Raw genomic sequence first — 19,185 nt, 5'->3', positions numbered from 1 at the left:
CGCTCTCAGTCATGGCAATTAAGAAACCGAGTATTTTTTGAAGAGCATTCTCGAATAGGACCATGACAAATTTGCAGAATGCGACAGAAGCTGTATCGAGAACAAGGGCTTGGGATTTGAAGTTCCATTATTAAATGATCCATCTTTTATCACAGCTGGAAATTGGGACTTGTTTTGCTTCCCAGTCATGAGGCAGAATAGACAGATTGAAAGAATGCCACTGCAGTGCCAAAAGTAGAAACAATTAGGAATGATTGATAAGTTGCTATTAAAACCCTTTGCACTGGTTCATTTCTGATAAGGTTTGTCCTAATCTAACTTTAGACAATAGATACTCTAGGAGATGTTATGAGGCCATACTGCCAAAAGCCTTTATACAATCTTCAGCAAAAACACCCTGACAGCTTAAAATCCTCATGAGATCTTACCTCCTAATTTAGACTTGGTCATGTAGACGAGGTGGCCGAGTGGTTAAGGTGATGGACTGCTAATTCATTGTGCTCTGCATGCATGGGTTTGAGTCCCATCCTCGTCGGTATAATCTGCTTCTCTCTTTTTGACAAGATTGGCTTTCACTTTTAGGCAAAATGATGTATACTTCAAGCATGAAAGTTGATTCTTTTCTCTTTCAAGAAAGCTGCTATAGTCCTATCGTCTGGTTTCTACATGTTCATGCAGGCAAGTTGGCTGTGTAGTTAAGATGATACATTAACAATGCAGTTAAGAGAATGAGCTATGCATGCATGGCTTTGAATTCAATCTGTCCTATTTCTTTTCAGATTCTTTTAAGTTTCCAGCTCAAGGTTTTATTTTCTGCCCAAGCAATGAATTCTTCAAACATGAAAGTTTAAATCTTCTACCATTCAAGAAGGCTGCTATCAAACTTTGCTTAGCGAGTCAGATACGTAAGGAGGAGGCATTTCAAAATAGTAAAATAAAATCCACTGGTTTTACTTTTTTCAAGCTTGATTCCATCTTTCTTCCTCTTTAGCACTTATAGCAGATTCTTACTCCCACTATTGCACTATCACCGAGACTTAGCAAAGGCCAATTTGATGTTGTCCCACTATGAGGATAGAAAGCTTCATACTGAGAAGATGAAAAGAAGGCACTGCTGAGATTTGAACTCAGGATCTCCTGTTTACTTGACAGGCGCTTTAACCAACTAAGCCACAGCACCACAAGCTGGTGAGGATGGGAAAGCCAGGGAAGATTTACTCACTAATCGATAATTTCAAGTGGTTAATTGAGCAAAACAACATTGAGCTTCAGTTCCATTCCACGCACAGCAGAAGCATTGAATAAGATGTCGCTCTCAGTCATGGCAATTAAGAAACCGAGTATTTTTTGAAGAACATTCTCGAAAAGGACCATGACAAATTTGCAGAATGCAACAGAAGCTATATCGAGAACAAGGGCTTGGGATTTGAAGTTCCATAATTAAATGATCCATCTTTTATCAAAGCTGGAAATTGGGACTTGTTTTGCTTCCCAGTCATGAGACAGAATAGACAGATTGAAAGAATGCCACTGCAGTGCCAAAAGTAGAAACAATTAGGAATGATTGATAATTTGCTATTAAAACCCTTTGCACTGGTTCATTTCTGATAAGGTTTGTCCTAATCTAACTTTAGACAATAGATACTCTAGGAGATGAGATGAGGCCATACTGCCAAAAGCCTTTATACAATCTTCAGCAAAAACACCCTGACAGCTTAAAATCCTCATGAGATCTTACCTCCTAAATTAGACTTGGTCATGTAGACGAGGTGGCCGAGTGGTTAAGGCGATGGACTGCTAATTCATTGTGCTGTGCATGCATGAGTTCAAATCCCATCTTCGTTAGTATAATTTGCTTCTTTCCCTTTGGCTTTCATTTTTAGGCAAAATGGTGTATACTTCAAGCATGAAAGTTGATTCTTTTCTCTTTCAAGAAATCTGCTATAGTCCTATCGTCTGGTTTCTACATGATCATGCAGGCAAGTTGGCTGTATAGTTAAGATGATACATTAACAATGCAGTTAAGAGATTGAGCTATGCATGCATGGCTTTGAATTCAATCTGTCTTATTTCTTTTCAGATTATTTTAAGTTTCCAGCTCAAGGTTTTATTTTCTGCCCAAGCAATGAATTCTTCAAACATGAAAGTTTAAATCTTCTACCATTCAAGAAGGCTGCTATCAAACTTTGCTTAGAGAGTCAGATACGTAAGGAGGATACATTTCAAAATAGTAAAATAAAATACACTGGTTTTACTTTTTTCATGCTTGATTCCATCTTTCTTCCTCTTTAGCACTTATAGCAGATTTTTACTCCCACTATTGCACTATCACAGAGACTTAGCAAAGGCCAATTTGATGTTGTCCCACTATGAGGATAGAAAACTTCATACTGAGAAGATGAAAAGAAGGCACTGCTGAGATTTGAACTCAGGATCTCCTGTTTACTAGACAGGCACTTTAACCAACTAAACCACAACACAACAAGCTAGTGAGGACGGGAAAGCCAGGGAAGATTTAGTCACTAATCGATAATTTCAAGTGGTTAATTGAAAAAAACAACATTGAGCTTCAGTTCCATTCCACGCACAGCAGAAGCATTGAATAAGATGTCACTCTCAGTCATGGCAATTAAGAAACCGAGTATTTTTTGAAGAGCATTCTCGAAAAGAACCATGACAAATTTGCAGAATGCGACAGAAGCTGTATTGCGAACAAGGGCTTGGGATTTGAAGTTCCATAATTAAATGATCCATCTTTTATCACAGCTGGAAATTGGGACTTGTTTTGCTTCCCAGTCATGAGACAGAATAGAGAGATTGAAAGAATGCCACTGCAGTGCCAAAAGTAGAAACAATTAGGAATGATTGATAAGTTGCTATTAAAACCCTTTGCACTGGTTCATTTCTGATAAGGTTTGTCCTAATCTAACTTTAGACAATAGATACTCTAGGAGATGAGATGAGGCCACACTGCCAAAAGCTTTTATACAATCTTCAGCAAAAACACCCTGATAGCTTAAAATCCTCATGAGATCTTACCTCCTAATTTAGACTTTGTCATGTAGACGAGGTGTCCGAGTGGTTAAGGCGATGGACTGCTAATCCATTGTGCTCTGCATGCATGGGTTTAAATCCCATCCTCATCGGTGTAATCTGCTTCTTTCCCTTTGACAAGATTGGCTTTCATTTTTAGGCAAAATGGTGTATACTTCAAGCATGAAAGTTGATTCTTTTCTCTTTCAAGAAATCTGCTATAGTCCTATCGTCTGGTTTCTACATGATCATGCAGGCAAGTTGGTTGTATAGTTAAGATGATACATTAACAATGCAGTTAAGAGATTGAGCTATGCATGCATGGCTTTGAATTCAATCTGTCCTATTTCTTTTCAGATTATTTTAAGTTTCCAGCTCAAGGTTTTATTTTCTGCCCAAGCAATGACTTCTTCAAACATGAAAGTTTAAATCTTCTACCATTCAAGAAGGCTGCTATCAAACTTTGCTTAGACAGTCAGATACGTAAGGAGGAGGCGTTTCAAAATAGTAAAATAAAATCCACTGGTTTTACTTTTTTCATGCTTGATTCCATCTTTCTTCCTCTTTAGCACTTATAGCAGATTCTTACTCCCACTATTGCACTATCACAGAGACTTAGCGAAGGCCAATTTGATGTTGTCCCACTATGAGGTTAGAAAGCTTCATAATGAGAAGATGAAAAGAAGGCACTGCTGAGATTTGAACTCAGGATCTCCTGTTTACTAGACAGGCACTTTAACCAACTAAGCCACAGCACCACAAGCTGGTGATGACGGGAAAGCCAGGAAGATTTAGTCACTAATCGATAATTTCAAGTGGTTAATTGAACAAAACAACATTGAGCTTCAGTTCCATTCCACGCACAGCAGAAGCATTGAATAAGATGTCGCTCTCAGTCATGGCAATTAAGAAACCGAGTATTTTTTGAAGAGCATTCTCGAAAAGGACCATGACAAATTTTCAGAATGCGACAGAAGCTGTATCGAGAACAAGGGCTTGGGATTTGAAGTTCCATAATTAAATGATCCATCTTTTATCACAGCTGGAAATTGGGACTTGTTTTGCTTCCCAGTCATGAGACAGAATAGACAGATTGAAAGAATGCCACTGCAGTGCCAAAAGTAGAAACAATTAGGAATGATTGATAAGTTGCTATTAAAACCCTTTGCACTGGTTCATTTCTGATAAGGTTTGTCCTAATCTAACTTTAGACAATAGAAACTCTAGGAGATGAGATGAGGCCACACTGCCAAAAGCCTTTATACAATCTTCAGCAAAAACACCCTGACAGCTTAAAATCCTCATGAGATCTTACCTCCTAATTTAGACTTGGTCATGTAGACGAGGTGTCCGAGTGGTTAAGGCGATGGACTGCTAATCCATTGTGCTCTGCATGCATGGGTTTAAATCCCATCCTCATCGGTGTAATCTGCTTCTTTCCCTTTGACAAGATTGGCTTTCATTTTTAGGCAAAATGGTGTATACTTCAAGCATGAAAGTTGATTCTTTTCTCTTTCAAGAAATCTGCTATAGTCCTATCGTCTGGTTTCTACATGATCATGCAGGCAAGTTGGTTGTATAGTTAAGATGATACATTAACAATGCAGTTAAGAGATTGAGCTATGCATGCATGGCTTTGAATTCAATCTGTCCTATTTCTTTTCAGATTATTTTAAGTTTCCAGCTCAAGGTTTTATTTTCTGCCCAAGCAATGACTTCTTCAAACATGAAAGTTTAAATCTTCTACCATTCAAGAAGGCTGCTATCAAACTTTGCTTAGACAGTCAGATACGTAAGGAGGAGGCGTTTCAAAATAGTAAAATAAAATCCACTGGTTTTACTTTTTTCATGCTTGATTCCATCTTTCTTCCTCTTTAGCACTTATAGCAGATTCTTACTCCCACTATTGCACTATCACAGAGACTTAGCAAAGGCCAATTTGATATTGTCCAACTATAAGGATAGAAAGCTTCATACTGAGAAGATGAAAAGAAGGCACTGCTGAGATTTGAACTCAGGATCTCCTGTTTACTAGACAGGCACCTTAACCAACTAAGCCACAGCACCACAAGCTCGTGAGTACAGGAAAGCCAGGGAAGATTTAGTCACTAATCGATAATTTCAAGTGGTTAATTGAGCAAAACAACATTGAGCTTCAGTTCCATTCCACGCACAGCAGAAGCATTGAATAAGATGTCGCTCTCAGTCATGGCAATTAAGAAACCGAGTATTTTTTGAAGAGCATTCTCGAATAGGACCATGACAAATTTTCAGAATGCGACAGAAGCTGTATCGAGAACAAGGGCTTGGGATTTGAAGTTCCATAATTAAATGATCCATCTTTTATCACAGCTGGAAATTGGGACTTGTTTTGCTTCCCAGTCATGAGACAGAATAGACAGATTGAAAGAATGCCACTGCAGTGCCAAAAGTAGAAACAATTAGGAATGATTGATAAGTTGCTATTAAAACCCTTTGCACTGGTTCATTTCTGTTAAGGTTTGTCCTAATCTAACTTTAGACAATAGAAACTCTAGGAGATGAGATGAGGCCACATTGCCAAAAGCCTTTATACAATCTTCAGCAAAAACACCCTGACAGCTTAAAATCCTCATGAGATCTTACCTCCTAATGTAGACTTGGTCAAATAGACGAGGTGACCGAGTGGTTAAGGCGATGGACTGCTAATCCATTGTGCTGTGCATGCATGGGTTTGAATCCCATCCTCGTTGGTATAATCTGCTTCTTTTCCTTTGACAAGATTGGCTTTCATTTTTAGGCAAAATGGTGTATACTTCAAGCATGAAAGTTGATTCTTTTCTCTTTCAAGAAAGCTGCTATAGTCCTATCGTCTGGTTTCTCCATGTTCATGCAGGCAAGTTGGCTGTGTAGTTAAGATTATACATTAACAATGCAGTTAAGAGAATGAGCTATGCATGCATGGCTTTGAATTCAAACTGTCCTATTTCTTTTCAGATTCTTTTAAGTTTCCAGATCAAGGTTTTATTTTCTGCCCAAGCAATGAATTCTTCAAACATGAAAGTTTAAATCTTCTACTATTCAAGAAGGCTGCTATCAAACTTTGCTTAGAGAGTCAGATACGTAAGGAGGAGGCATTTCAAAATAGTAAAATAAAATCCACTGGTTTTACTTTTTTCATGCTTGATTCCATCTTTCTTCCTCTTTAGCACATTCTTACTCCCACTATTGCACTATCACAGAGATTTAGCAAAGGCCAATTTGATGTTGTCCCACTATGAGGATAGAAAGCTTCATACTGAGAAGATGAAAAGAAGGCACTGCTGAGATTTGAACTCAGGATCTCCTGTTTACTAGACAGGCACTTTAACCAACTAAGCCACAGCACCACAAGCTGGTGAAGACGGTAAAGCCAGGGAAGATTTAGTCACTAATCGATAATTTCAAGTGGTTAATTGAGCAAAACAACATTGAGCTTCAGTTCCATTCCACGCACAGCAGAAGCATTGAATAAGATGTCGCTCTCAGTCATGGCAATTAAGAAACCGAGTATTTTTTGAAGAGAATTCTCGAAAAGGACCATGACAAATTTGCAGAATGCGACAGAAGCTGTATCGAGAACAAGGGCTTGGGATTTGCAGTTCCATAATTAAATGATCCATCTTTTATCACAGGTGGAAATTGGGACTTGTTTTGCTTCCCAGTCATGAGACAGAATAGACAGATTGAAAGAATGCCACTGCAGTGCCAAAAGTAGAAACAATTAGGAATGATTGATAAGTTGCTATTAAAACCCTTTGCACTGGTTCATTTCTGATAAGGTTTGTCCTAATCTAACTTTAGACAATAGATACTCTAGGAGATGAGATGAGGCCACACTGCCAAAAGCCTTTATACAATCTTCAACAAAAACACCCTGACAGCTTAAAATCCTCATGAGATCTTACCTCCTAATTTAGACTTGGTCATGTAGACGAGGTGGCCGAGTGGTTAAGGTGATGGACTGCAAATCCATTGTGCTCTGCATGCATGGGTTTGAGTTCCATCCTTGTTGGTATAATCTGCTTCTTTTCCTTTGACAAGATTGGCTTTCATTTTTAGGCAAAAGGGTGTATACTTCAAGCATGAAAGTTGATTCTTTTCTCTTTCAAGAAAGCTGCTATAGTCCTATCGTCTGGTTTCTCCTTGTTCATGCAGGCAAGTTGGCTGTGTAGTTAAGATGATACATTAACAATGCAGTTAAGAGAATGAGCTATGCATGCATGGCTTTGAATTCAAACTGTCCTATTTCTTTTCAGATTCTTTTAAGTTTCCAGCTCAAGCTTTTATTTTCTGCCCAAGCAATGAATTCTTCAAACATGAAAGTTTAAATCTTCTACCATTCAAGAAGGCTGCTATCAAACTTTGCTTAGAGAGTCAGATACGTAAGAAGGAGGCATTTCAAAATAGTAAAATAAAATCCACTGGTTTTACTTTTTTCATGCTTGATTCCATCTTTCTTCCTCTTTAGCACTTATAGCAGATTCTTACTCCCACTATTGCACTATCACAGAGACTTAGCAAAGGCCAATTTGATATTGTCCAACTATAAGGATAGAAAGCTTCATACTGAGAAGATGAAAAGAAAGCACTGCTGAGATTTGAACTCAGGATCTCCTGTTTACTAGACAGGCACCTTAACCAACTAAGCCACAGCACCACAAGCTCGTGAGTACAGGAAAGCCAGGGAAGATTTAGTCACTAATCGATAATTTCAAGTGGTTAATTGAGCATAACAACATTGAGCTTCAGTTCCATTCCACGCACAGCAGAAGCATTGAATAAGATGTCGCTCTCAGTCATGGCAATTAAGAAACCGAGTATTTTTTGAAGAGCATTCTCGAATAGGACCATGACAAATTTTCAGAATGCGACAGAAGCTGTATCGAGAACAAGGGCTTGGGATTTGAAGTTCCATAATTAAATGATCCATCTTTTATCACAGCTGGAAATTGGGACTTGTTTTGCTTCCCAGTCATGAGACAGAATAGACAGATTGAAAGAATGCCACTGCAGTGCCAAAAGTAGAAACAATTAGGAATGACTGATAAGTTGCTATTAAAACCCTTTGCACTGGTTCATTTCTGATAAGGTTTGTCCTAATCTAACTTTAGACAATAGAAACTCTAGGAGATGAGATGAGGCCACACTGCCAAAAGCCTTTATACAATCTTCAGCAAAAACACCCTGACAGCTTAAAATCCTCATGAGATCTTACCTCATAATTTTGACTTGGTCAAGTAGACGAGGTGACCGAGTGGTTAAGGCGATGGACTGCTAATCCATTGTGCTCTGCATGCATGGGTTTGAATCCCATCCTCGTCGGTATAATCTGTTTCTTTTCCTTTGACAAGATTGGCTTTCATTTTTAGGCAAAATGGTGTATACTTCAAGCATGAAAGTTGATTCTTTTCTCTTTCAAGAAAGCTGCTATAGTCCTATCGTCTGGTTTCTCCATGTTCATGCAGGCAAGTTGGCTGTGTAGTTAAGATTATACATTAACAATGCAGTTAAGAGAATGAGCTATGCATGCATGGCTTTGAATTCAAACTGTCCTATTTCTTTTCAGATTCTTTTAAGTTTCCAGCTCAAGGTTTTATTTTCTGCCCAAGCAATGAATTGTTCAAACATGAAAGTTTAAATCTTCTACCATTCAAGAAGGCTGCTATCAAACTTTGCTTAGAGAGTCAGATACGTAAGGAGGAGGCATTTCAAAATAGTAAAATAAAATCCACTGGTTTTACTTTTTTCATGCTTGATTCCATCTTTCTTCCTCTTTAGCACTCTTAGCAGATTCTTACTCCCACTATTGCACTATCACAGAGACTTAGCAAAGGCCAATTTGATATTGTCCAACTATAAGGATAGAAAGCTTCATACTGAGAAGATGAAAAGAAGGCACTGCTGAGATTTGAACTCAGGATCTCCTGTTTACTAGACAGGCACTTTAACCAACTAAGCCACAGCACCACAAGCTGGTGAGGACAGGAAAGCCAGGGAAGATTTAGTCACTAATCGATAATTTCAAGTGGTTAATTGAGCAAAACAACATTGAGCTTCAGTTCCATTCCACGCACAGCAGAAGCATTGAATAAGATGTCGCTCTCAGTCATGGCAATTAAGAAACCGAGTATTTTTTGAAGAGCATTCTCGAATAGGACCATGACAAATTTGCAGAATGCGACAGAAGCTGTATCGAAAAGAAGGGCTTGGGATTTGAAGTTCCATAATTAAATGATCCATCTTTTATCACAGCTGGAAATTGGGACTTGTTTTGCTTCCCAGTCATGAGACAGAATAGACAGATTGAAAGAATGCCACTGCAGTGCCAAAAGTAGAAACAATTAGGAATGATTGATAAGTTGCTATTAAAACCCTTTGCACTGGTTCATTTCTGTTAAGGTTTGTCCTAATCTAACTTTAGACAATAGAAACTCTAGGAGATGAGATGAGGCCACATTGCCAAAAGCCTTTATACAATCTTCAGCAAAAACACCCTGACAGCTTAAAATCCTCATGAGATCTTACCTCCTAATTTAGACTTGGTCAAATAGACGAGGTGACCGAGTGGTTAAGGCGATGGACTGCTAATCCATTGTGCTGTGCATGCATGGGTTTGAATCCCATCCTCGTTGGTATAATCTGCTTCTTTTCCTTTGACAAGATTGGCTTTCATTTTTAGGCAAAATGGTGTATACTTCAAGCATGAAAGTTGATTCTTTTCTCTTTCAAGAAAGCTGCTATAGTCCTATCGTCTGGTTTCTCCATGTTCATGCAGGCAAGTTGGCTGTGTAGTTAAGATTATACATTAACAATGCAGTTAAGAGAATGAGCTATGCATGCATGGCTTTGAGTTCAAACTGTCTTATTTCTTTTCAGATTCTTTTAAGTTTCCAGATCAAGGTTTTATTTTCTGCCCAAGCAATGAATTCTTCAAACATGAAAGTTTAAATCTTCTACCATTCAAGAAGGCTGCTATCAAACTTTGCTTAGAGAGTCAGATACGTAAGGAGGAGGCATTTCAAAATAGTAAAATAAAATCCACTGGTTTTACTTTTTTCATGCTTGATTCCATCTTTCTTCCTCTTTAGCAGATTCTTACTCCCACTATTGCACTATCACAGAGACTTAGCAAAAGCCAATTTGATGTTGTCCCACTATGAGGATAGAAAGCTTCATACTGAGAAGATGAAAAGAAGGCACTGCTGAAATTTGAACTCAGGATCTCCTGTTTACTAGACAGGCACTTTAACCAACTAAGCCACAGCACCACAAGCTGGTGAGGATGGGAAAGCCAGGGAAGATTTAGTCACTAATCGATAATTTCAAGTGGTTAATTGAGCAAAACAACATTGAGCTTCAGTTCCATTCCACGCACAGCAGAAGCATTGAATAAGATGTCGCTCTCAGTCATGGCAATTAAGAAACCGAGTATTTTTTGAAGAGCATTCTCGAAAAGGACCATGACAAATTTGCAGAATGCGACAGAAGCTGTATCGAGAACAAGGGCTTGGGATTTGAAGTTCCATAATTAAATGATCCATCTTTTATCACAGCTGGAAATTGGGACTTGTTTTGCTTCCCAGTAATGAGACAGAATAGACAGATTGAAAGAATGCCACTGCAGTGCCAAAAGTAGAAACAATTAGGAATGATTGATAAGTTGCTATTAAAACCCTTTGCACTGGTTCATTTCTGATAAGGTTTATCCTATTCTAACTTTAGACAATAGATACTCTAGGAGATGAGATGAGGCCACACTGCCAAAAGCCTTTATACAATCTTCAGCAAAAACACCCTGACAGCTTAAAATCCTCATGAGATCTTACCTCCTAATTTAGACTTAGTTACGTAGACGAGGTGGCCGAGTGGTTAAGGTGATGGACTGCTAATCCATTGTGCTCTGCATGCATGGGTTCGAATCCCAACCTCGTCGGTATAATCTGCTTCTTTCCCTTTGACAAGATTTGCTTTCATTTTTAGGCAAAATGGTGTATGCTTCAAGCATGAAAGTTGATTCTTTTCTCTTTCAAGAAAGCTGCTATAGTCTTATCGTCTGGTTTCTACATGTTCATGCAGGCAAGTTGGCTGCGGAGTTAAGATGATACATTAACAATGCAGTTAAGAGATTGAGCTATGCATACATTGGTTTGAATTTAATCTGTCCTATTTCTTTTCTGATTCTTTTAAGTTTCCAGCTCAAGGTTTTATTTTCTGCCCAAGCAATGAATTCTTCAAACATGAAAGTTTAAATCTTCTACCATTCAAGAAGGCTGCTATCAAACTTTGCTTAGAGAGTCAGATACGTAAGGAGGAGGCATTTCTAAATAGTAAAATAAAATCCACTGGTTTTACTTTTTTCATGCTTGATTCCATCTTTCTTCCTCTTTAGCACTTATAGCAGATTCTTACTCCCACTATTGCACTATCACAGAGACTTAGCAAAAGCCAATTTGATGTTGTCCCACTATGAGGATAGAAAGCTTCATACTGAGAAGATGAAAAGAAGGCACTGCTGAGATTTGAACTCAGGATCTCCTGTTTACTAGACAGGTGCTTTAACCAACTAAGCCACAGCACCACAAGCTGGTGAGCATGGGAAAGCCAGGGAAGATTTAGTCACTAATCGATAATTTCAAGTGGTTAATTAAGCAAAACAACATTGAGCTTCAGTTCCATTCCACGCACAGCAGAAGCATTGAACAAGATGTCGCTCTCAGTCATGGCAATTAAGAAACCAAGTATTTTTTGAAGAGCATTCTCGAAAAGGACCATGACAAATTTGCAGAATGCGACAGAAGCTGTATCGAGAACAAGGGCTTGGGATTTGAAGTTCCATAATTAAATGATCCATCTTTTATCACAGCTGGAAATTGGGACTTGTTTTGCTTCCCAGTCATGAGACAGAATAGACAGATTGAAAGAATGCCACTGCAGTGCCAAAAGTAGAAACAATTTGGAATGATTGATAAGTTGCTATTAAAACCCTTTGCACTGGTTCATTTCTGATTAGGCTTGTCCTAATCTAACTTTAGACAATAGATACTCTACGACATGAGATGAGGCCACACTGCCAAAAGCCTTTATACAATCTTCAGCAAAAACACCCTGACAGCTTAAAATCCTCATGAGATCTTACCTCCTAATTTAGACTTGGTCATGTAGATGAGGTGGCCGAGTGGTTAAGGTGATGGACTGCTATTCCATTTTGCTCTGCATGCATGGGTTTGAGTCCCATCCTTGTCGGTATAAACTGCTTCTTTCCCTTTGACAAGATTGGCTTTCATTTTTAGGCAAAATGGTGTATACTTCAAGCATGAAAGTTGATTCTTTTCTCTTTCAAGAAAGCTGCTATAGTCCTATCGTCTGGTTTCTACATGTTTATGCAGGCAAGTTGGCTGCGTAGTTAAGATCATACATTAACAATGCAGTTAAGAGATTGAGCTATACATGCATGGCTTTGAATTCAATCTGTCCTATTTCTTTTCTGATTCTTTTAAGTTTCCAGCTCAAGGTTTTATTTTCTGCCCAAGCAATGAATTCTTCAAACATGAAAGTTTAAATCTTCTACCATTCAAGAAGGCTGCTATGAAACTTTGCTTAGAGAGTCAGATACGTAAGGAGGAGGCATTTCTAAATAGTAAAATAAATTACACTGGTTTTACTTTTTTCATGCTTGATTCCATCTTTCTTCCTCTTTAGCACTTATAGCAGATTCTTACTCCCACTATTGCACTATCACAGAGACTTAGCAAAAGCCAATTTGATGTTGTCCCACTATGAGGATAGAAAGCTTCATATTGAGAAGATGAAAAGAAGGCACTGCTGAGATTTGAACTCAGGATCTCCTGTTTACTAGACAGGTGCTTTAACCAACTAAGCCACAGCACCACAAGCTGGTGAGGATGGGAAAGCCAGGGAAGATTTAGTCACTAATCGATAATTTCAAGTGGTTAATTAAGCAAAACAACATTGAGCTTCAGTTCCATTCCACGCACAGAAGAAGCATTGAATAAGATGTCGCTCTCAGTCATGGCAATTAAGAAACCAAGTATTTTTTGAAGAGCATTCTCGAAAAGGACCATGACAAATTTGCAGAATGCGACAGAAGCTGTATCGAGAACATGGACTTGGGATTTGAAGTTCCATAATTAAATGATCCATCTTTTATCACAGCTGGAAATTGGGACTTGTTTTGCTTCCCAGTCATGAGACAGAATAGACAGATTGAAAGAATGCCACTGCAGTGCCAAAAGTAGAAACAATTTGGAATGATTGATAAGTTGCTATTAAAACCCTTTGCACTGGTTCATTTCTGATTAGGCTTGTCCTAATCTAACTTTAGACAATAGATACTCTACGACATGAGATGAGGCCACACTGCCAAAAGCCTTTATACAATCTTCAGCAAAAACACCCTGACAGCTTAAAATCCTCATGAGATCTTACCTCCTAATTTAGACTTGGTCATGTAGATGAGGTGGCCGAGTGGTTAAGGTGATGGACTGCTATTCCATTTTGCTCTGCATGCATGGGTTTGAGTCCCATCCTTGTCGGTATAAACTGCTTCTTTCCCTTTGACAAGATTGGCTTTCATTTTTAGGCAAAATGGTGTATACTTCAAGCATGAAAGTTGATTCTTTTCTCTTTCAAGAAAGCTGCTATAGTCCTATCATCTGGTTTCTACATGTTTATGCAGGCAAGTTGGCTGCGTAGTTAAGATGATACATTAACAATGCAGTTAAGAGATTGAGCTATACATGCATGGCTTTGAATTCAATCTGTCCTATTTCTTTTCTGATTCTTTTAAGTTTCCAGCTCAAGGTTTTATTTTCTGCCCAAGCAATGAATTCTTCAAACATGAAAGTTTAAATCTTCTACCATTCAAGAAGGCTGCTATCAAACTTTGCTTAGAGAGTCAGATACGTAAGGAGGAGGCATTTCTAAATAGTAAAATAAAATCCACAGGTTTTACTTTTTTCATGCTTGATTCCATCTTTCTTCCTCTTTAGCACTTATAGCAGATTCTTACTCCCACTATTGCACTATCACAGAGACTTAGCAAAGGCCAATTTGATGTTGTCCCACTATGAGGATAGAAATCTTCATACTGAGAAGATGAAAAGAAAGCACTGCTGAGATTTGAACTCAGGATCTCCTGTTTACTAGATAGGCGCTTTAACCAACTAAGCCACAGCACAACAAGCTGGTGAGGATGCGAAAGCCAGGGAAGATTTAGTCACTAATCTATAATTTCAAGTGGTTAATTGAGCAAAACAACATTGAGCTTCAGTTCCATTCCACGCACAGCAGAAGCATTGAATAAGATGTCGCTCTCAGTCATGGCAATTAAGAAACCGAGTATTTTTTGAAGAGCATTCTCGAATAGGACCATGACAAATTTGCAGAATGAGACAGAAGCTGTATCGAGAACAAGGGCTTGGGATTTGAAGTTCAATAATTAAATGATCCATCTTTTATCACAGCTGGAAATTGGGACTTGTTTTGCTTCCCAGTCATGAGACAGAATAGACAGATTGAAAGAATGCCACTGCAGTGCCAAAAGTAGAAACAATTAGGAATGATTGATAAGTTGCTATTAAAACCCTTTGCACTGGTTCATTTCTGATAAGGTTTGTCCTAATCTAACTTTAGACAATAGATACTCTAGGAGATGAGATGAGGCCATACTGCCAAAAGCCTTTATACAATATTCAGCAAAAACACCCTGACAGCTTAAAATCCTCATGAGATCTTACCTCCTAATTTAAACTTGTTCATGTAGACGAGGTGGCCGAGTGGTTAAGGCGCTGGACTGCTAATCCATTGTGCTCTGCATGCATGGGTTCGAATCCCATCCTCGTCGGTATAATCTGCTTCTATCCATTTGACAAGATTGGCTTTTATTTTTAGGCAAAATGGTGTATACTTCAAGCGTGAAAGTTGATTCTTTCTCTTTCAAGAAAGCTGCTATAGTCCTATCGTCTGGTTTCTACATGTTCATGCAGGCAAGTTGGCTGTGTAGTTAAGATGATACATTAACAATGCAGTTAAGAGATTGAGCTATGCATGCATGGCTTTGAATTCAATCTGTCCTATTTCTTTTCTGATTCTTTTAAGTTTCCAGCTCAAGATTTTATTTTCTGCCCAAGCAATGAATTCTTCAAACATGAAAGTTTAAATCTTCTACCATTCAAGAAAGCTGCTATCAAACTTTGCTTAGAGAGGCAGAAACGTAAGGAGGAGGCATTTCAAAATAGTAAAATAAAATCCACAGGTTTTACTTTTTTCATGCTTGATTCCATCTTTCTTCCTCTTTAGCACTTATAGCAGATTCTTACTCCCACTATTGCACTATCACAGAGACTTAGCAAAGGCCAATTTGATATTGTCCCACTATGAAGATAGAAAGCTTCATACTGAGAAGATGAAAAGAAGGCACTGCTGAAATTTGAACTCAGGATCTCCTGTTTACTAGACAGGCGCTTTAACCAACTAAGCCACAGCACAACAAGCTGGTGAGGATGCGAAAGCCAGGGAAGATTTAGTCACTAATCAATAATTTCAAGTGGTTAATTGAGCAAAACAACATTGAGCTTCAGTTCCATTCCACGCACAGCAGAAGCATTGAATAAGATGTCGCTCTCAGTCATGGCAATTAAGAAACCGAGTATTTTTTGAAGAGCATTCTCGAATAGGACCATGACAAATTTGCAGAATGAGACAGAAGCTGTATCGAGAACAAGGGCTTGGGATTTGAAGTTCCATAATTAAATGATCCATCTTTTATCACAGCTGGAAATTGGGACTTGTTTTGCTTCCCAGTCATGAGACAGAATAGACAGATTGAAAGAATGCCACTGCAGTGCCAAAAGTAGAAACAATTAGGAATGATTGATAAGTTGCTATTAAAATCCTTTGCACTGGTTCATTTCTGATAAGGTTTGTCCTAATCTAACTTTAGACAATAGATACTCTAGGAGATGAGATGAGGCCATACTGCCAAAAGCCTTTATACAATATTCAGCAAAAACACCCTGACAGCTTAAAATCCTCATGAGATCTTACCTCCTAATTTAAACTTGTTCATGTAGACGAGGTGGCCGAGTGGTTAAGGCGATGGACTGCTAATCCATTGTGCTCTGCATGCATGGGTTTGAATCCCATCCTCGTCGGTATAATCTGCTTCTATCCCTTTGACAAGATTGGCTTTCATTTTAAGGCAAAATGGTGTATACTTCAAGCATGAAAGTTGATTCTTTTCTCTTTCAAGAAAGCTGCTATAGTCCTATCGTCTGGTTTCTACATGTTCATGCAGGCAAGTTGTCTGTGTAGTTAAGATGATACATTAACAATGCAGTTAAGAGATTGAGCTATGCATGCATGGCTTTGAATTCAATCTGTCCTATTTCTTTTCTGATTCTTTTAAGTTTCCATCTCAAGGTTTTATTTTCTGCCCAAGCAATGAATTCTTCAAACATGAAAGTTTAAATCTTCTACCATTCAAGAAAGCTGCTATCAAACTTTGCTTAGAGAGGCAGAAACGTAAGGAGGAGGCATTTCAAAATAGTAAAATAAAATCCACAGGTTTTACTTTTTTCATGCTTGATTCCATCTTTCTTCCTCTTTAGCACTTATAGCAGATTCTTACTCCCACTATTGCACTATCACAGAGACTTAGCAAAGGCCAATTTGATATTGTCCCACTATGAGGATAGAAAGCTTCATACTGAGAAGATGAAAAGAAGGCACTGCTGAAATTTGAACTCAGGATCTCCTGTTTACTAGACAGGCGCTTTAACCAACTAAGCCAAAGCACAACAAGCTGGTGAGGATGCGAAAGCCAGGGAAGATTTAGTCACTAATCGATAATTTCAAGTGGTTAATTGAGCAAAACAACATTGAGCTTCAGTTCCATTCCACGCACAGCAGAAGCATTGAATAAGATGTCGCTCTCAGTCATGGCAATTAAGAAACCGAGTATTTTATGAAGAGCATTCTCGAATAGGACCATGACAAATTTGCAGAATGAGACAGAAGCTGTATCGAGAACAAGGGCTTGGGATTTGAAGTTCAATAATTAAATGATCCATCTTTTATCACAGCTGGAAATTGGGACTTGTTTTGCTTCCCAGTCATGAGACAGAATAGACAGATTGAAAGAATGCCACTGCAGTGCCAAAAGTAGAAACAATTAGGAATGATTGATAAGTTGCTATTAAAACCCTTTGCACTGGTTCATTTCTGATAAGGTTTGTCCTAATCTAACTTTAGACAATAGATACTCTAGGAGATGAGATGAGGCCATACTGCCAAAAGCCTTTATACAATATTCAGCAAAAACACCCTGACAGCTTAAAATCCTCATGAGATCTTACCTCCTAATTTAAACTTGTTCATGTAGACGAGGTGGCCGAGTGGTTAAGGCGCTGGACTGCTAATCCATTGTGCTCTGCATCCATGGGTTCGAATCCCATCCTCGTCGGTATAATCTGCTTCTATCCCTTTGACAAGATTGGCTTTCATTTTTAGGCAAAATGGTGTATACTTCAAGCATGAAAGTTGATTCTTTCTCTTTCAAGAAAGCTGCTATAGTCCTATCGTCTGGTTTCTACATGTTCATGCAGGCAAGTTGGCTGTGTAGTTAAGATGATACATTAACAATGCAGTTAAGAGATTGAGCTATGCATGCATGGCTTTGAATTCAATCTGTCCTATTTCTTTTCTGATTCTTTTAAGTTTCCATCTCAAGGTTTTATTTTCTGCCCAAGCAATGAATTCTTCAAACATGAAAGTTTAAATCTTCTACCATTCAAGAAAGCTGCTATCAAACTTTGCTTAGAGAGTCAGATACGTAAGGAGGAGGCATTTCAAAATAGTAAAATAAAATCCACTGGTTTTACTTTTTTCATGCTTGATTCCATCTTTCTTCCTCTTTAGCACTTATAGCAGATTCTTACTCCCACTATTGCACTATCACAGAGACTTAGCAAAGGCCAATTTGATGTTGTCCCACTATGAGGATAGAAAGCTTCATACTGAGAAGATGAAAAGAAAGCACTGCTGAGATTTGAGCTCAGGATCTCCTGTTTACTAGATAGGCGCTTTAACCAACTAAGCCTCAGCACAACAAGCTGGTGAGGATGGGAAAGCCAGGGAAGATTTAGTCACTAATCGATAATTTCAAGTGGTTAATTGAGCAAAACAACATTGAGCTTCAGTTCCATTCCACGCACAGCAGAAGCATTGAATAAGATGTCGCTCTCAGTCATGGCAATTAAGAAACCGAGTATTTTTTGAAGAGCATTCTCGAATAGGACCATGACAAATTTGCAGAATGAGACAGAAGCTGTATCGAGAACAAGGGCTTGGGATTTGAAGTTGCATAATTAAATGATCCATCTTTTATCACAGCTGGAAATTGGGACTTGTTTTGCTTCCCAGTCATGAGACAGAATAGACAGATTGAAAGAATGCCACTGCAGTGCCAAAAGTAGAAACAATTATTAATGATTGATAAGTTGCTATTAAAACCCTTTGCACTGGTTCATTTCTGATAAGGTTTGTCCTAATCTAACTTTAGACAATAGATACTCTAGGAGATGAGATGAGGCCATACTGCCAAAAGCCTTTATACAATATTCAGCAAAAACACCCTGACAGCTTAAAATCCTCATGAGATCTTACCTCCTAATTTAAACTTGGTCATGTAGACGAGGTGGCCGAGTGGTTAAGGCAATGAACTGCTAATCCATTGTGCTCTGCATGCATGGGTTCGAATCCCATCCTCGTCGGTATAATCTGCTTCTTTCCCTTTGATAAGATTGACTTTCATTTTTAGGCAAAATGGTGTATACTTCAAGCATGAAAGTTGATTCTTTTCTCTTTCAAGAAAGCTGCTATAGTCCTATCGTCTGGTTTCTACATGTTCATGCAGGCAAGTTGTCTGTGTAGTTAAGATGATACATTAACAATGCAGTTAAGAGATTGAGCTATGCATGCATGGCTTTGAATTCAATCTGTCCTATTTCTTTTCTGATTCTTTTAAGTTTCCAGCTCAAGGTTTTATTTTCTGCCCAAGCAATGAATTCTTCAAACATGAAAGTTTAAATCTTCTACCATTCAAGAAGGCTG

The 19,185-nt window shown here is 38.4% G+C and overlaps 17 non-coding genes across 17 annotated transcripts; 7 read left to right on the top strand and 10 right to left on the bottom strand.

The window, feature by feature from the left end:
• Positions 1–453: 453 nt before the first annotated feature.
• On the top strand, positions 454–535 carry TRNAS-GCU (transfer RNA serine (anticodon GCU)). Its single transcript has one exon. It is a non-coding gene; the product is annotated as a tRNA-Ser (tRNA).
• A 571-nt stretch (positions 536–1,106) lies between these two features.
• On the bottom strand, positions 1,107–1,180 carry TRNAT-AGU (transfer RNA threonine (anticodon AGU)). Its single transcript has one exon. It is a non-coding gene; the product is annotated as a tRNA-Thr (tRNA).
• Positions 1,181–3,717: 2,537 nt separating this feature from the next.
• TRNAT-AGU (transfer RNA threonine (anticodon AGU)) lies at positions 3,718–3,791 on the bottom strand. The gene has a single exon. It is a non-coding gene; the product is annotated as a tRNA-Thr (tRNA).
• A 1,235-nt stretch (positions 3,792–5,026) lies between these two features.
• Positions 5,027–5,100, bottom strand: TRNAT-AGU (transfer RNA threonine (anticodon AGU)). Its single transcript has one exon. It is a non-coding gene; the product is annotated as a tRNA-Thr (tRNA).
• Positions 5,101–6,327: 1,227 nt separating this feature from the next.
• On the bottom strand, positions 6,328–6,401 carry TRNAT-AGU (transfer RNA threonine (anticodon AGU)). Its single transcript has one exon. It is a non-coding gene; the product is annotated as a tRNA-Thr (tRNA).
• A 1,236-nt stretch (positions 6,402–7,637) lies between these two features.
• On the bottom strand, positions 7,638–7,711 carry TRNAT-AGU (transfer RNA threonine (anticodon AGU)). The gene has a single exon. It is a non-coding gene; the product is annotated as a tRNA-Thr (tRNA).
• Positions 7,712–8,294: 583 nt separating this feature from the next.
• Positions 8,295–8,376, top strand: TRNAS-GCU (transfer RNA serine (anticodon GCU)). Its single transcript has one exon. It is a non-coding gene; the product is annotated as a tRNA-Ser (tRNA).
• A 571-nt stretch (positions 8,377–8,947) lies between these two features.
• On the bottom strand, positions 8,948–9,021 carry TRNAT-AGU (transfer RNA threonine (anticodon AGU)). Its single transcript has one exon. It is a non-coding gene; the product is annotated as a tRNA-Thr (tRNA).
• Positions 9,022–10,248: 1,227 nt separating this feature from the next.
• TRNAT-AGU (transfer RNA threonine (anticodon AGU)) lies at positions 10,249–10,322 on the bottom strand. Its single transcript has one exon. It is a non-coding gene; the product is annotated as a tRNA-Thr (tRNA).
• Positions 10,323–10,905: 583 nt separating this feature from the next.
• TRNAS-GCU (transfer RNA serine (anticodon GCU)) lies at positions 10,906–10,987 on the top strand. Its single transcript has one exon. It is a non-coding gene; the product is annotated as a tRNA-Ser (tRNA).
• Positions 10,988–11,558: 571 nt separating this feature from the next.
• Positions 11,559–11,632, bottom strand: TRNAT-AGU (transfer RNA threonine (anticodon AGU)). Its single transcript has one exon. It is a non-coding gene; the product is annotated as a tRNA-Thr (tRNA).
• Positions 11,633–12,868: 1,236 nt separating this feature from the next.
• Positions 12,869–12,942, bottom strand: TRNAT-AGU (transfer RNA threonine (anticodon AGU)). Its single transcript has one exon. It is a non-coding gene; the product is annotated as a tRNA-Thr (tRNA).
• A 1,893-nt stretch (positions 12,943–14,835) lies between these two features.
• On the top strand, positions 14,836–14,917 carry TRNAS-GCU (transfer RNA serine (anticodon GCU)). Its single transcript has one exon. It is a non-coding gene; the product is annotated as a tRNA-Ser (tRNA).
• Positions 14,918–15,487: 570 nt separating this feature from the next.
• TRNAT-AGU (transfer RNA threonine (anticodon AGU)) lies at positions 15,488–15,561 on the bottom strand. The gene has a single exon. It is a non-coding gene; the product is annotated as a tRNA-Thr (tRNA).
• Positions 15,562–16,144: 583 nt separating this feature from the next.
• On the top strand, positions 16,145–16,226 carry TRNAS-GCU (transfer RNA serine (anticodon GCU)). Its single transcript has one exon. It is a non-coding gene; the product is annotated as a tRNA-Ser (tRNA).
• Positions 16,227–17,454: 1,228 nt separating this feature from the next.
• On the top strand, positions 17,455–17,536 carry TRNAS-GCU (transfer RNA serine (anticodon GCU)). Its single transcript has one exon. It is a non-coding gene; the product is annotated as a tRNA-Ser (tRNA).
• A 1,227-nt stretch (positions 17,537–18,763) lies between these two features.
• On the top strand, positions 18,764–18,845 carry TRNAS-GCU (transfer RNA serine (anticodon GCU)). Its single transcript has one exon. It is a non-coding gene; the product is annotated as a tRNA-Ser (tRNA).
• The last annotated feature ends 340 nt before the right edge of the window (positions 18,846–19,185 follow it).

The sequence above is a fragment of the Phyllobates terribilis genome, unplaced genomic scaffold (assembly GCF_046119375.1).
Source record: "Phyllobates terribilis strain yellow unplaced genomic scaffold, ASM4611937v1 Scaffold_9__5_contigs__length_417890890, whole genome shotgun sequence".
Classification (NCBI taxonomy): domain Eukaryota; kingdom Metazoa; phylum Chordata; class Amphibia; order Anura; family Dendrobatidae; genus Phyllobates; species Phyllobates terribilis.
Note: the sequence above shows the minus strand (reverse complement) of the source record. Positions and strands in the feature narration are given on the sequence as shown.